This window comes from Hyla sarda, chromosome 5, assembly GCF_029499605.1.
Source record: "Hyla sarda isolate aHylSar1 chromosome 5, aHylSar1.hap1, whole genome shotgun sequence".
Classification (NCBI taxonomy): domain Eukaryota; kingdom Metazoa; phylum Chordata; class Amphibia; order Anura; family Hylidae; genus Hyla; species Hyla sarda.
In genome coordinates, this window is record NC_079193.1 from 365,890,006 (window position 1) to 365,904,648 (window position 14,643).

Genomic DNA, 14,643 nt, shown 5'->3' on the forward strand with positions numbered 1-14,643 from the left:
ATTTAAACCAGCGGATAAAGGGGGAAACGTGGTAGTGTGGCCCGTCAGTAAATTTGAACGTGAGGTATTCAGACAATTAAAGGACAAGGACACATATGCCAAATTACACTCTAACCCCATTACCCAGTTCTCTATAAGGCTTGGTCAGATTCTGGATTTGGCACTTGAATCCGGCATTATTGATAAAAAAATACGTAGTGGTTTGATGCTACCATATCCGCAAACCCCTACCTTTTATATCATTCCTAAAATACACAAGGATTCCCTCAATCCTCCGGGGCGCCCGTTCGTGTCAGGGATTGATGGTATATGCGACCCTATATGTAAATTTATTGACTATTATCTACAACCGCTAGTAGAATGTTTACCCTCTTTCATCAAAGACACGACGGGAGCCCTGGCACGGATTGATGGAATTTCCCTGGAACCAGATATGTGTTTGGTAACTGCAGATGTGGAGAGCCTTTATACATGCATAGACCATGTGGACGGTTTGAGGGCTATTAAATTCTATCTAGACTCTGGTCCGTGGGATGCCGATACCTGCCAATTAATCCTTGAATTATTGGAGTTTGTTTTAACCCATAATTTTTTTTACGATCAAAAACCAATTCTACCTTCAGAAACGCGGCACTGCCATAGGGGCCGCTTGCGCCCCTTCGTACGCAAACCTCTTGCTAGGGTACTGGGAGAGGGGTTTGTTTCAGTGCGGAGGGGCAGAGGCGGGCTCCCATGTGCAGTGCTGGATCAGATATATCGATGATATTCTTTTTGTTTGGCAGGGATCGGCATCCCAATTGAAGGACTTCATGACAATACTCAACACTAACAATATTAATGTGAAACTTACCTATAAGGCAAGCAGAGAGTGCATAGAGTTCTTGGATATACTTATAAAATGTAACACCCATGGTTCTCTGTCAACAGACGTATATCGTAAGCCCACTGCCACCAACTCCCTTTTGCATACAGCCTCCTCACATACTCCATCAACTATCAAAGCCATACCAACAGGACAATTCCTGAGAATACGTAGAATTTGCTCCTCGGATGATGATTTCAAGAAACAAAGTGCAATACTTACGGAACGTTTTCTCCAGCGTGGTTACAGCAGACGATCTCTTAAAAAGGCCTATCAGAAAGCTCAACATGTACATAGAGAGGACCTCCTACAAGGTAGGAAAAAGGTCACAAATAAACAAAGTGGCAATGTGAGATTTATTTCCACATATAACTGTAGGTGGGAATAAATGAGATCTTGTATTCCAAAAAATTGGGCTATCTTACAGACAGACTCTTTAGTGGCAGCGACTTTACCCCCCCCCCCCCCCCCCCCGGGTCCAAATGACAGCTAGACGTAGTCGACATTTTGGTTAGAAGTCACTATATAGCTAATACCCCTAACCTATTTGGGTCAAAAGGACCCAGAGTTGGAAGCTATCCCTGTGGCTCTTGTCGAGCCTGTACAAACATACAGTGATTTCCTGTCTGCAGATGGTTCCCGTCGCTATCAGATTCGCCAGTATATCTCGTGCACCTGTACCTTTGTGATCTATTATGCGACATGTGGCTGCTCAAAAATTTATATTGGACTCACGTCCAGAGAATTACGAATAAGAACAAGGGAACATGTACGAGATATACTGGCGACAAAAGAAGAGGATGATGTTACTCATCTGAAAACGCTCCATAGGCACTTTAAGGTATCCCATAATTCAGATCCAACGACCTTGAAAATTAAAGGGATAGAAAGATTGAATATGAACATCAGAGGTGGTAACTATAAAAAACTCCTGGCTCAAAAAGAAGCCAGATGGATAGTTAAATTGGGCACAATGGTGCCCAATGGTTTAAATGAACAGCTTAGTTTTGCGCCATTTTTGTAGGATCTTCTTGTTTCTGTACCAATATTTGCCTTGATTTTAATGCTACCTTTTCTTTGTTCAAGATTTTAACAGTTGGGAATTTTTTCCAGTAACATCAGTCAGCTCCCTTTATTCTTCGTACAACAGCTTATGCACCTACTTCATGAAGCACTATACTTTGGTGGAAGATGAAGCCAATAAATAGTATTATTATTCAATTTTATTCTAGTTGTTATTATGATTTTGCTAATATTGTTCATCTTTTGATATCTATTCTCTGACTTATCTATGTACTAATTTAGTAATATACTTATATGGCTACTAGGAGATATTTTGTAGTTATGCAATATAATTAGCGACTTTGATATACATTGTACAATCCCATCAGTTCTTAATAACTCTAGGTTATCACAGATTGTAACTCTACATCTTACTGTTGTTATTATATAGGTTATTGAATAATTTCCTGCTACACCATATATGGTTACTCTCATTGTCACTTCACTCACAGTAATAATTAGTTTTTTTCTTAAGTACTTTGATCTCTCATTTTTTGAGATTTTTGACACTTTTTTGTTGTTACCATCCTTATGATGGTCTTAATGTCACGATGCCGGCTGGCAGGAGGTGGATCCTCTGTGCCAGAGAGGGATTGGCGTGGACCGTGCTAGTGGACCGGTTCTAAGTCACTACTGGTTTTCACCAGAGCCCGCCGCAAAGCGGGATGGTCTTGCTGCGGCGGTAGTGACCAGGTCGTATCCACTAGCAACGGCTCAACCTCTCTGACTGCTGAAGATAGGCGCGGTACAAGGGAGTAGACAGAAGCAAGGTCGGACGTAGCAGAAGGTCGGGGCAGGCAGCAAGGATCGTAGTCAGGGGCAACGGCAGGAGGTCTGGAACACAGGCTAGGAACACACAAGGAAACGCTTTCACTGGCACAATGGCAACAAGATCCGGCGAGGGAGTGCAGGGGAAGTGAGGTATACATAGGGAGTGCACAGGTGAACACACTAATTAGAACCACTTGCGCCAATCAGCGGCGCAGTGGCCCTTTAAATCGCAGAGACCCGGCGCGCGCGCGCCCTAGGGAGCGGGGCCGCGCGCGCCGGGACAGGACCGACGGAGAGCGAGTCAGGTACGGGAGCCGGGGTGCGCATCGCGAGCGGGCGCCACCCGCATCGCGAATCGCATCCCGGCTGGAGGCGGTATCGCAGCGCACCGGGTCAGTGGATCTGACCGGAGCGCTGCAGTAGCGAGAGTGTAGCGAGCGCTCCGGGGAGGAGCGGGGACCCGGAGCGCTCGGCGGAACAGTACCCCCCCCCTTGGGTCTCCCCCTCTTCTTAGAGCCTGAGAACCTGAGGAGCAGACTTTTGTCTAGGATATTGTCCTCAGGTTCCCAGGATCTCTCTTCAGGACCACAACCCTCCCAATCGACCAAAAAAAAAGTTTTCCCTCTGACCTTCTTGGAGGCCAGTATCTCCTTTACGGAGAAGATGTCCGAGGAGCCGGAAACAGGAGTGGGAGAAACAAGTTTGGGAGAGAAACGGTTGATGATGAGTGGTTTAAGAAGAGAAACGTGAAAGGCATTAGGAATACGAAGAGAAGGAGGAAGAAGAAGTTTGTAAGAGACAGGATTAATCTGGCACAAAATTTTGAAAGGACCAAGATAGCGTGGTCCCAATTTGTAGCTAGGGACACGGAAGCGGACATATTTAGCGGAGAGCCATACCTTGTCTCCAGGAGAAAAAATGGGGGGAGCTCTTCTTTTCTTATCAGCAAACTTCTTCATGCGTGATGAAGCCTGTAAGAGAGAATTTTGGGTCTCTTTCCATATGGTGGAAAGATCACGAGATATTTCATCCACAGCGGGCAAACCAGAGGGCAAGGGAGTAGGGAGGGGGGGAAGAGGGTGACGGCCGTACACCACGAAAAATGGGGATTTGGAGGAAGATTCAGAGACTCTGAAGTTATACGAGAATTCGGCCCATGGTAGAAGATCTGCCCAGTCATCCTGGCGGGAGGAAACAAAATGCCGTAAATAATCACCCAGGACCTGGTTAATTCTTTCTACTTGCCCATTGGATTGAGGATGATAGGCAGAAGAAAAGTTTAATTTAATCTTGAGTTGTTTACAGAGAGCCCTCCAGAATTTTGACACGAATTGGACGCCTCTGTCCGAGACGATCTGCGTGGGCAACCCGTGAAGACGAAAAATGTGTACAAAAAATTGTTTTGCCAACTGAGGCGCTGAAGGGAGACCAGGAAGAGGGATGAAATGTGCCATCTTGGAGAATCGATCAACGACCACCCAAACAACAGTGTTGCCACGGGATGGGGGTAAGTCTGTAATAAAGTCCATACCAATCAGAGACCAAGGCTGTTCGGGGACAGGCAGAGGATGAAGAAGACCAGCGGGCTTCTGGCGAGGAGTCTTATCCCGGGCACAGACAGTGCAGGCTCGCACAAAATCCACAACATCCGTCTCCAGAGTCGGCCACCAATAGAAACGAGAGATGAGTTGCACGGATTTCTTGATGCCCGCATGACCTGCGAGATGGGAGGAGTGACCCCATTTGAGGATTCCGAGGCGTTGGCGTGGAGAGACGAAGGTCTTCCCTGGAGGAGTTTGCCTGATGGAGGCTGGAGAAGTGGAGATCAGGCAGTCAGGAGGAATGATGTGTTGCGGAGAGAGCTCTACTTCCGAGGCATCCGAGGAACGAGAGAGAGCATCGGCCCTAATGTTCTTATCGGCAGGCCGAAAGTGAATTTCAAAATTAAATCGGGCAAAGAACAGAGACCACCTGGCCTGGCGAGGATTCAGCCGTTGGGCAGACTGGAGATAGGAGAGGTTCTTGTGATCAGTGTAAATAATAACTGGAAATCTTGATCCCTCCAGCAGATGCCTCCATTCCTCAAGTGCTAATTTAATGGCTAGTAGCTCTCGATCCCCGATGGAGTAGTTCCTCTCCGCCGGAGAGAAGGTCCTAGAAAAAAAACCACAAGTAACAGCATGCCCGGAAGAATTTTTTTGTAGAAGGACCGCTCCAGCTCCTACTGAGGAGGCATCAACCTCCAATAGGAAGGGTTTAGATGGGTCAGGTCTGGAGAGCACGGGAGCCGAAGAAAAGGCAGACTTGAGCTGTTTAAAGGCGTCTTCCGCTTGAGGAGGCCATGACTTAGGATTGGCATTCTTTTTGGTTAAAGCCACGATAGGAGCCACAATGGTAGAAAAATGTGGAATAAATTGTCTGTAATAATTGGCGAACCCCAAAAAACGTTGGATAGCACGGAGTCCGGAGGGGCGTGGCCAATCTAAGACGGCAGAGAGTTTGTCTGGATCCATTTGTAGTCCCTGGCCAGAGACCAAGTATCCTAGGAAAGGAAGAGATTGACATTCAAACAGACATTTCTCCATTTTGGCATAAAGTTGATTGTCACGAAGTCTCTGAAGAACCATGCGGACATGCTGGCGGTGTTCTTCTAGGTTGGCAGAAAAAATCAGGATATCGTCCAGATACACAACAACACAGGAATATAAGAGATCACGAAAAATTTCATTAACAAAGTCTTGGAAGACGGCAGGGGCGTTGCACAGGCCAAAGGGCATGACCAGATACTCAAAGTGTCCATCTCTAGTGTTAAATGCCGTTTTCCATTCATCCCCCTCTCTGATGCGGATGAGATTATAAGCACCTCTTAAGTCCAGTTTGGTAAAGATGTGGGCACCTTGCAGGCGATCAAAGAGTTCAGAGATAAGAGGTAGAGGGTAGCGGTTCTTTACCGTGATTTTATTAGGACCGCGGTAGTCAATGCAAGGACGTAGGGAGCCATCTTTTTTGGACACAAAGAAAAATCCGGCTCCGGCAGGAGAGGATGATTTGCGGATAAAGCCCTTTTTTAAATTTTCCTGGATGTACTCAGACATAGCAAGAGTCTCTGGGGCAGAGAGAGGATAAATTCTGCCCCGGGGTGGAGTAGTGCCCGGGAGGAGGTCAATAGGACAGTCATAAGGCCTGTGAGGAGGTAGAGTCTCAGCTTGTTTTTTGCAAAAAACATCCGCAAAGTCCATATAGGCCTTAGGGAGACCGGTTACAGGGGGAACCACAGGGTCACGGCAAGGAGAACTGGGAACCGGTTTAAGGCAGTCCTTGAAACAAGAGGAACCCCAACTCTTGATCTCCCCAGTGGACCAATCCAGGGTTGGGGAATGGTGTTGAAGCCAGGGTAGTCCGAGGAGAATTTCGGAAGTGCAATTGGGGAGGACCAAAAACTCAATTTTCTCGTGATGAGGTCCGATGCACATTAGGAGGGGCTCCGTGCGGAAACGTATGGTACAGTCCAATCTTTCATTGTTAACACAATTGATGTAGAGGGGTCTGGCGAGACTGGTCACCGGGATGTTGAACCTGTTGATGAGAGAGGCCAAAATAAAATTTCCTGCAGATCCGGAATCCAAGAAGGCCATAGTAGAGAAGGAGAAGGTAGAGGCAGATATCCGCACAGGCACAGTAAGACGTGGAGAAGCAGAGTTGACATCAAGGACTGTCTCACCTTTGTGCGGAGTCAGCGTACGTCTTTCCAGGCGGGGAGGACGGATAGGACAATCCTTCAGGAAGTGTTCGGTACTGGCACAGAACAGGCAGAGATTCTCCATGCGGCGTCGTGTCCTCTCTTGAGGTGTCAGGCGAGACCGGTCGACCTGCATAGCCTCCACGGCGGGAGGCACAGGAACGGATTGCAGGGGACCAGAGGAGAGAGGAGCCGGGGAGAAAAAACGCCTCGTGCGAACAAAGTCCATATCCTGGCGGAGCTCCTGACGCCTTTCGGAAAAACGCATGTCAATGCGAGTGGCTAGATGAATGAGTTCATGTAGGTTAGCAGGGATTTCTCGTGCGGCCAGAACATTTTTAATGTTGCTGGATAGGCCTTTTTTAAAGGTCGCGCAGAGGGCCCCATTATTCCAGGATAGTTCAGAAGCAAGAGTACGGAATTGTACGGCGTACTCGCCAACGGAAGAATTACCCTGGACCAGGTTCAACAGGGCAGTCTCAGCAGAAGAGGCTCGGGCAGGTTCCTCAAAGACACTTCGAATTTCCGAGAAGAAGGAGTGTACAGAGGCAGTGACGGGGTCATTGCGGTCGCAGAGCGGTGTGGCCCATGACAGAGCTTTTCCAGACAGAAGGCTGACTACGAAAGCCACCTTAGACCTTTCAGTAGGAAACTGGTCCGACATCATCTCCAAGTGCAGGGAACATTGAGAAAGAAAGCCACGGCAAAATTTAGAGTCCCCATCAAATTTATCCGGCAAGGATAGTCGTAGGCCTGAAGCGGCCACTCGCTGCGGAGGAGGTGCAGGAGCTGGCGGAGGAGATGATTGCTGAAGCTGTGGTAGTAGCTGCTGTAGCATCACGGTCAGTTGAGACAGCTGGTGGCCTTGTTGCGCTATCTGTTGTGACTGCTGGGCGACCACCGTGGTGAGGTCGGCGACAACTGGCAGAGGGACTTCAGCGGGATCCATGGCCGGATCTACTGTCACGATGCCGGCTGGCAGGAGGTGGATCCTCTGTGCCAGAGAGGGATTGGCGTGGACCGTGCTAGTGGACCGGTTCTAAGTCACTACTGGTTTTCACCAGAGCCTGCCGCAAAGCGGGATGGTCTTGCTGTGGCGGTAGTGACCAGGTCGTATCCACTAGCAACGGCTCAACCTCTCTGACTGCTGAAGATAGGCGCGGTACAAGGGAGTAGACAGAAGCAAGGTCGGACGTAGCAGAAGGTCGGGGCAGGCAGCAAGGATCGTAGTCAGGGGCAACGGCAGGAGGTCTGGAACACAGGCTAGGAACACACAAGGAAACGCTTTCACTGGCACAATGGCAACAAGATCCGGCGAGGGAGTGCAGGGGAAGTGAGGTATATATATGGAGTGCACAGGTGAACACACTAATTAGAACCACTTGCGCCAATCAGCGGCGCAGTGGCCCTTTAAATCGCAGAGACCCGGCGCGCGCGCGCCCTAGGGAGCGGGGCCGCGCGCGCCGGGACAGGACCGACGGAGAGCGAGTCAGGTACGGGAGCCGGGGTGCGCATCGCGAGCGGGCGCCACCCGCATCGCGAATCGCATCCCGGCTGGAGGCGGTATCGCAGCGCACCGGGTCAGTGGATCTGACCGGAGTGCTGCAGTAGCGAGAGTGTAGCGAGCGCTCCGGGGAGGAGCGGGGACCCGGAGCGCTCGGCGTAACACTTAATATATTTAATTTATTCACATTTATTTATTTATTAATTTTATTGAGGGTCACATTATTTATCACTAATCACACACTATCACCACTTCACCTACAAATATATACATTTTAAATATATATGTTTTATATATATTCTCTACATATATATTTTTCATTATCCACTTATTTTATTTTTAATTAATTTTAATTAATTTTTTTTATCACTTTTATGTAAATTACATTTCACTGTTACGATTATGGCAAATGAGTACACTTTATTTACACTTGATATTTTTGCTAACTCCTCAAGTGTATACACTCTAGAATAGTAACCATGTGTGGCTATATGCAGGGGCTTATAAACCAACTAATAAGCGCATGTAGACTGAGCATTTTTATTCATTACTTGAACTAATGCTGTAATTACTTTCCAACCTATGCCTTATGAGTTGCTGTCTGTTATTATAAGTATGTTTATATGTTGATATATGTATATCATGACTTATGTTATCCGTTGCTATGTGAGGCTAGATTGATGTCAAGATAATGATGTCATAAGGCTCGACCAGTTAAACTGCAAAGTATAGGTGCAGATAGGGTTATATACCTATTGTCTATTGACTTTGTGCAATTTCTAATGCAAGGCGCCGATTTCTGATTGTGCGCATGAGCGGGGCCCTTTTCCTGGCACGGACTCCCCGGGCGTCAAAAGGCCGTGCGCGCAGGTCCGGAAGTGTTGCTTTCGTGACCTGCGGGTACTGGCTGTGATGCGGCGGTGAGTGCCGATTACATCCGGGTTGGGACCCTGCGCATGCGCCGCACGGCACAAATCGGCACGCAATATTTATTACAAACACAGTATAAAAGGGAGCTATGTACATAGTCGGGTAGCGTCCTTTGAGAAGGGACGGTGGTTACAGGCTTCCATTATGGGTAAGTGAGGATCATTGAATTATTTATTATTGATTTACTTTGGGCTCATTCTAAATACTAATCATGTGATAGAGCACTTAGCTTCACACTTATTATACTGGGGCCCTTTCTGGACCCCTGGTTACTTCTTATTGAATAGGAGCCATATTACATCATTTCCTGACCTCACTATATATATATCCATTGTGATTACTATTTTTACTGTACCTGATCCACCTACGTGTTCCTTGGTTGTATCTGAGACATCTCATTTTGTATTGCTTTATACATACACATCTGGTATTTTATTCTTATTGAAATTAGTCACAAATGTGTGACGTTTTTTAACATTTTGGATATAATAATAAAATTTTGCATATTTATCAGTAGCAATTGCTCTTTGTTTGAGTTTTTTCTCTCCTTTTGCATAAAATAGTCTATGGAGCTATACTGATTTACCACATATAGACCCCTTGCACCTAGTACATATCATGAAAAACAGAGTACAATTTATACCTATTTGGTGCAGTTTATTCTTTTTGTGTTTAATTACCTAATGTGGGGAACTATATTGCACCTAATGTGGGGAACTATACTGCACCTAATGTGGGGAACTATACTGCACCTAATGTGGGGAACTATACTGCCAACCTTATGTGGAGAACTATACTGCACCTAATGTGGGGAACTATATGGCACCTAATGTGGGGGAACTATACTGCACCTAATGTGGGGAACTATATGGCACCTAATGTAGCAAAACTATACTGCACCTAATGTGGGGGAACTATACTGCACCTAATGTGGGGGAACTATACTGCACCTAATGTGGGGAACTTTACTGCACCTAATGTGGGGAACTATACTGCACCTAATGTGGGGAACTATACTGCACCTAATGTGGGGAACTATACTGCACTTAATATGGGGGAACTATACTGCGCCTAATGTGGGGGAACTATACTGCATCTGATGTGGGGGAACTATACTGCATCTGATGTGGGGGAACTATACTGCACCTAATGTGGGGAACTATACTGCACCTAATGTGGGGGAACTATACTGCACCTAATGTGGGGAACTATACTGCACCTAATGTGGGGGAACTATACTGCACCTAATGTGGGGGAACTATACTGCACCTAATGTGGGGGAACTATACTGCACCTAATGTGTGGGAACTATACTACATCTGATGTGGGGGAACTATACTGCATCTGATGTGGGGGAACTATACTGCACCTAATGTGGGGGAACTATACTGCACCTGATGTGGGGGAACTATACTGCACCTAATGTGTGGGAGCTATACTGCACCTAATGTGGGGGAGCTATACTGCACCTAATGTTGAGAGCTATACTGCACCTAATGTGGGGGAACTGTACTGCATCTGATTAAGGGGAGCTATACTGCACCTAATGTGGGGGAACTATACTGCACCTAATGTGGGGGAACTATACTGCATCTGATGAGGGGGAACTATACTGCACCTAATGTGGGGGGACTATACTGCACCTAATGTGGGGGAACTATACTGCACCTAATGTGGGAGAACTATACTGCACCTAATGTGGGGGAACTATACTGCACCTAATGTGGGGGAACTATACTGCACCTAATGTGGGGGAACTATACTGCACCTAATGTGGGGGAACTATACTGCACCTAATGTGGGGGAACTATACTGCACCTAATGTGGGGGAACTATACTGCACCTAATGTGGGGAGTTATACTGCACCTAATGTGGAAAGCTATACTGCACCTAATGTGAGGGAACTATACTGCATCTGATTAAGGGGAGCAGGGGACTGGTGAAGGGGTACATGGGACTGATTAACGGGGCACGGGTCTTATTAGATATGAAAATGTTTGTCACAAATATATTTTCCTCTTTGTGTACGTTTATGAGGGGGGGGGGGGGGGGGCGGCACAAGGTTAGCTTGCCTGAACACCTAAGGCCGGCCCTGTCCACAAAAATGTCTAGAATAAAAAAATGTCTAGCATAAAAATAACTAGTGTTCTGGGGAGAAGTGTTTAATGCCAAGGGACCCCAGTAGCCAAGGCATTGGGAAGAAAGCCTTCACCAACCCAATCCGCCAGTGTCATGTCATGTCTAGTCTTGCATAAAGTATTGTTATGCATAGTCAAATGTCAAAATATGCATAGTCAACTGTCATAGTATATATAGTCATAGTCCATAAGTCATGTTTATACCATAGTCATAGGTATGTTGTTATTATTATACTCTGTCATACAGTCTATCAGAGCATGTATGGACATTTATACAGAGACTCTATTGCATTATTAGTTTTTGTTACACAACAGCCTGGAAATGGATGTTGGGTTACAATGCCCCAGGACTGCATTCGTCCCCAAGGCTGCTTCGTCACTCAAAGCCTTACAGGACCATTCGTCGAGGGCGACTTCTGATAAGCAGGGGGGTTTGTGATGTCCCAGTATGGGATATAGTCCCGTACAGTACTTAAGCCCTGTCGGGTTGAGTCCCTCTGTGTCCTAGGGGTTCTCCTGCAGTGTCTCCCCCATAATAATATATGTAATGTATATTGTTATGTGTGTTATGGATAACGGACCTTTAAGCTGACCTGCAGCTTGACCTATGGGCTTCTGGCTCAGCCACACTTTATAAGAGGGGAAGCCATTACAATCGCTCTCTTCTACCTCACCTCCTGTTAAGGAACAGTAAAGACCAGACGTTTCAGAGGAGCTGGAGGCCTCAAGCCTAACCTACAGCCACAGTCCAGTAACTCAAGTCTATGTCTGCTGTCACTACCTACAGCCCAGTGAAGTCCAAAGTCAAGTCTATTTTAGTCTGCGTGGCTGAACTAAAGTCTATTAAAATCACTACAAGTTCCAGCAAGCTGCGAGGTTCTTCTGTGTTGCTGGCCACCTCTCTGGGATCCTGTCCTAGCTGTAAAGATTATTTCCATGAGTCTACCTCAGTAAAGCTATCGTTAACCCTAACCCGGTCTTGGACTATTATTGCCCTGCCTGACCTTGGGATAGTGGTACTACCGTTACTGGGAAAACCACACCCTGGCGTCACGAACATTTAGGGGTTAATAACACCTTGCCCCTGGGCTACAACAACTGCCCCATACAATTCGCCTTCGTAGCCCGAGACACCCCGTGGCTTTGCCACAAGTACTCTTTAAATAAAATAATAAAATTAAATAAAAATCGTGAATAATATTAAAAAGGATCCTAAAGAGAAGAATGGACCTGCAGCCCTTTTTTTAATCAAATTATTCATACTTAGGTATTTTATGTTCATGCCAGCTTTCTCTGTACATGACAATTGGCCACTATATACCCACACGTACACAGCTAAGCAGCGCAGACACTATAGACAACATCACGGCTGCACACACATTCTACAGTACTTTTTAATTAAATTTTTCCCATTTTGCTACTGTTACAAACTAGAATTCAAATAGACTTAAAGGGGTTATCCAGGAAAAAACTTTTTTTTATATATCCACTGGCTCCAGAAAGTTAAACAGATTTGTAAATTACTTCTATTAAAAAATCTTAATCCTTTCAGTACTTATGAGCTGCTGAATTTGAGTTGTTCTTTTCTGTCTAACTGCTCTCTAATGACACCTGTCTTGGGAACCGCCCAGTTTAGAAGCAAATCCCCATAGCAAACCACTTCTACTCTGTGCAGTTCCCGAGACAAGCAGAGATGTCAGCAGAGAGCACTGTTGCCAGACAGAAAACAACAACTCAACTTCAGCAGCTGATAATTATTGAAAGGATTAAGATTTTTTTAATAGAAGTAATTTACAAATCTGTTTAACTTTCTGTAGCCAGTTGATATAAAAAAAAAGTTTTTTCCTGGAATACCCCTTTAAATAGACTTTTACCATTTGATAAACACAACATGAATAGTACTTTGAAAGTGCAGAATACTTTTTATTGTGACACACATGGGGCTGGGTGGTATACCGGTTCATACCGAATACTGACATTTTTGTGCTGCACGATATGAATTTTAACCCTTACCGCAATACCGGTTTGTCCCCTCCCCCTCGGGAATGAATGAATCAGCCCAGTGCTGCGCTGTCCCCACAACGGGGAACTAATTCTATGTGACCTGCGAGCTCTGTTCTGCCCCCCCCCCCCCCAATTAATTATCAGCCCAGTTCTGTCCCCATCAGGGTACTACTCACATGTCACCTGCATGCGCTGCCCTCCTCATCCTGTTTTTTCCGCCGCCGGCGCTGACACTCTATACCAGTGGTCTCCAACCTGCGGACCTCCAGATGTTGCAAAACTACAACTCCCAGCATGCCCGGACAGCCAACGGCTGTCCGGGCATACTGGGAGTTGTAGTTTTGCAACATCTGGAGGTCCTCAGGTTGTAGACCACTGCTCTATACTGTGCGGTATCCCTATGCCCGGGCTGCAAAAAATAAACAAAATAAACTTTAACTCACCTCCCGTTGGTCCGGTATCGGCCTCACTTGTTTCCTGGGGACGGGAACATCGGACAGCCATCAGCCTATCACCAGCCGCAGCGATGTTCCGCCTCGGCCGGTGATAGGCTGAGCCCACTGTCATGTAAAAAGCCGGCTTCTTACATGACAGTGGGCTCAGCCTATCACTGGATGAAGCGGAACATCGCTGCGGCTGGTGATAGGCTGACGTCTCTCCGACGTTCCCGTCCCCAGGGTAAGGCCGACGTAGGTGCGTTAAAGTTTATTTTGTTTACCTTTTGCAGCCCGGGCATAGGGATAACGCACAGTATAGAGTCTCAGCGGCGGCAGCCCCCAACAAACAGGAGAACAAGGAGGGCAGCATTTGCAGGTGATATGTGAGTATTTACCCCGATGGGGATGTGGGCTGATAATTAATATGGGGGGGGGGGGGGGGGGCTAGGAAATACCGTTATATACCGTGGAACCGCCAAAAGTAAAAAAAATACCGTGATACACACATTCGGTCATACCGCCCAGCCCTAGACACACACAATAATGAAAAAAAAAAAGTTGACATTTGTTGGATGTTTAAGTATTCACCCCCCTGAGGCAATACTTGGTAGAACCACCCTTTGCTGCACTTACAGTTGCCAGTCTTTTTGGGGGATGTCTCCACTGGTTTTGTACATCTAGAGATGGAATTTTTTTTATTATTTTTCTTATCAAACAAGCTGAAGCTCGGTCCTATGGGATGGAGATTGCTGTGAGCAGCAATTTTTAATTCTTGCCAAAGATTCTTAATTGTATTCAATTCTGGGCATTGACTGGACCATTTTAGGACATTAAAGGGGTATCCCAGGCAAAAACTTTTTTTTATGTAACAACTGGCTCCGGAAAGTTAAACAGATTTGTAAATTACTTCTATTAAAAAATCTTAATCCTTCCAATAGTGATTAGCTTCTGAAGTTGAGTTGTTGTTTTCTGTCTAACTGCTCTCTGATGACTCACGTCCCGGGAGCTGTCCAGCTCCTATGGGGATTTTCTCCCATCATGCACATATCCCCTATCCTTAGGAAAATTGTGCCATGTGCATAGTGCAGCAGAATACCATTGGAAACAAAGGGACTTTGCTGGAACTGAGTTTTCAGGTGGAATTTTTCCGCCAAAGTCTACTTGAAAATTCCACCTTGTGAACGTGGCCCTATTA

The 14,643-nt window shown here is 46.3% G+C and overlaps 1 protein-coding gene across 1 annotated transcript in view; it reads right to left on the reverse strand.

The window, feature by feature from the left end:
- The window catches only part of TMEM71 (transmembrane protein 71), a 122,518-nt gene extending 108,346 nt beyond the window's left edge, over nt 1–14,172 (reverse strand). The window contains exon 1 of the mRNA XM_056518648.1: nt 14,082–14,172. The gene's annotated coding sequence lies outside the window, so the exon portion shown is untranslated. The remainder of the gene's footprint in view (nt 1–14,081) is intronic.
- Nucleotides 14,173–14,643: the final 471 nt, after the last annotated feature.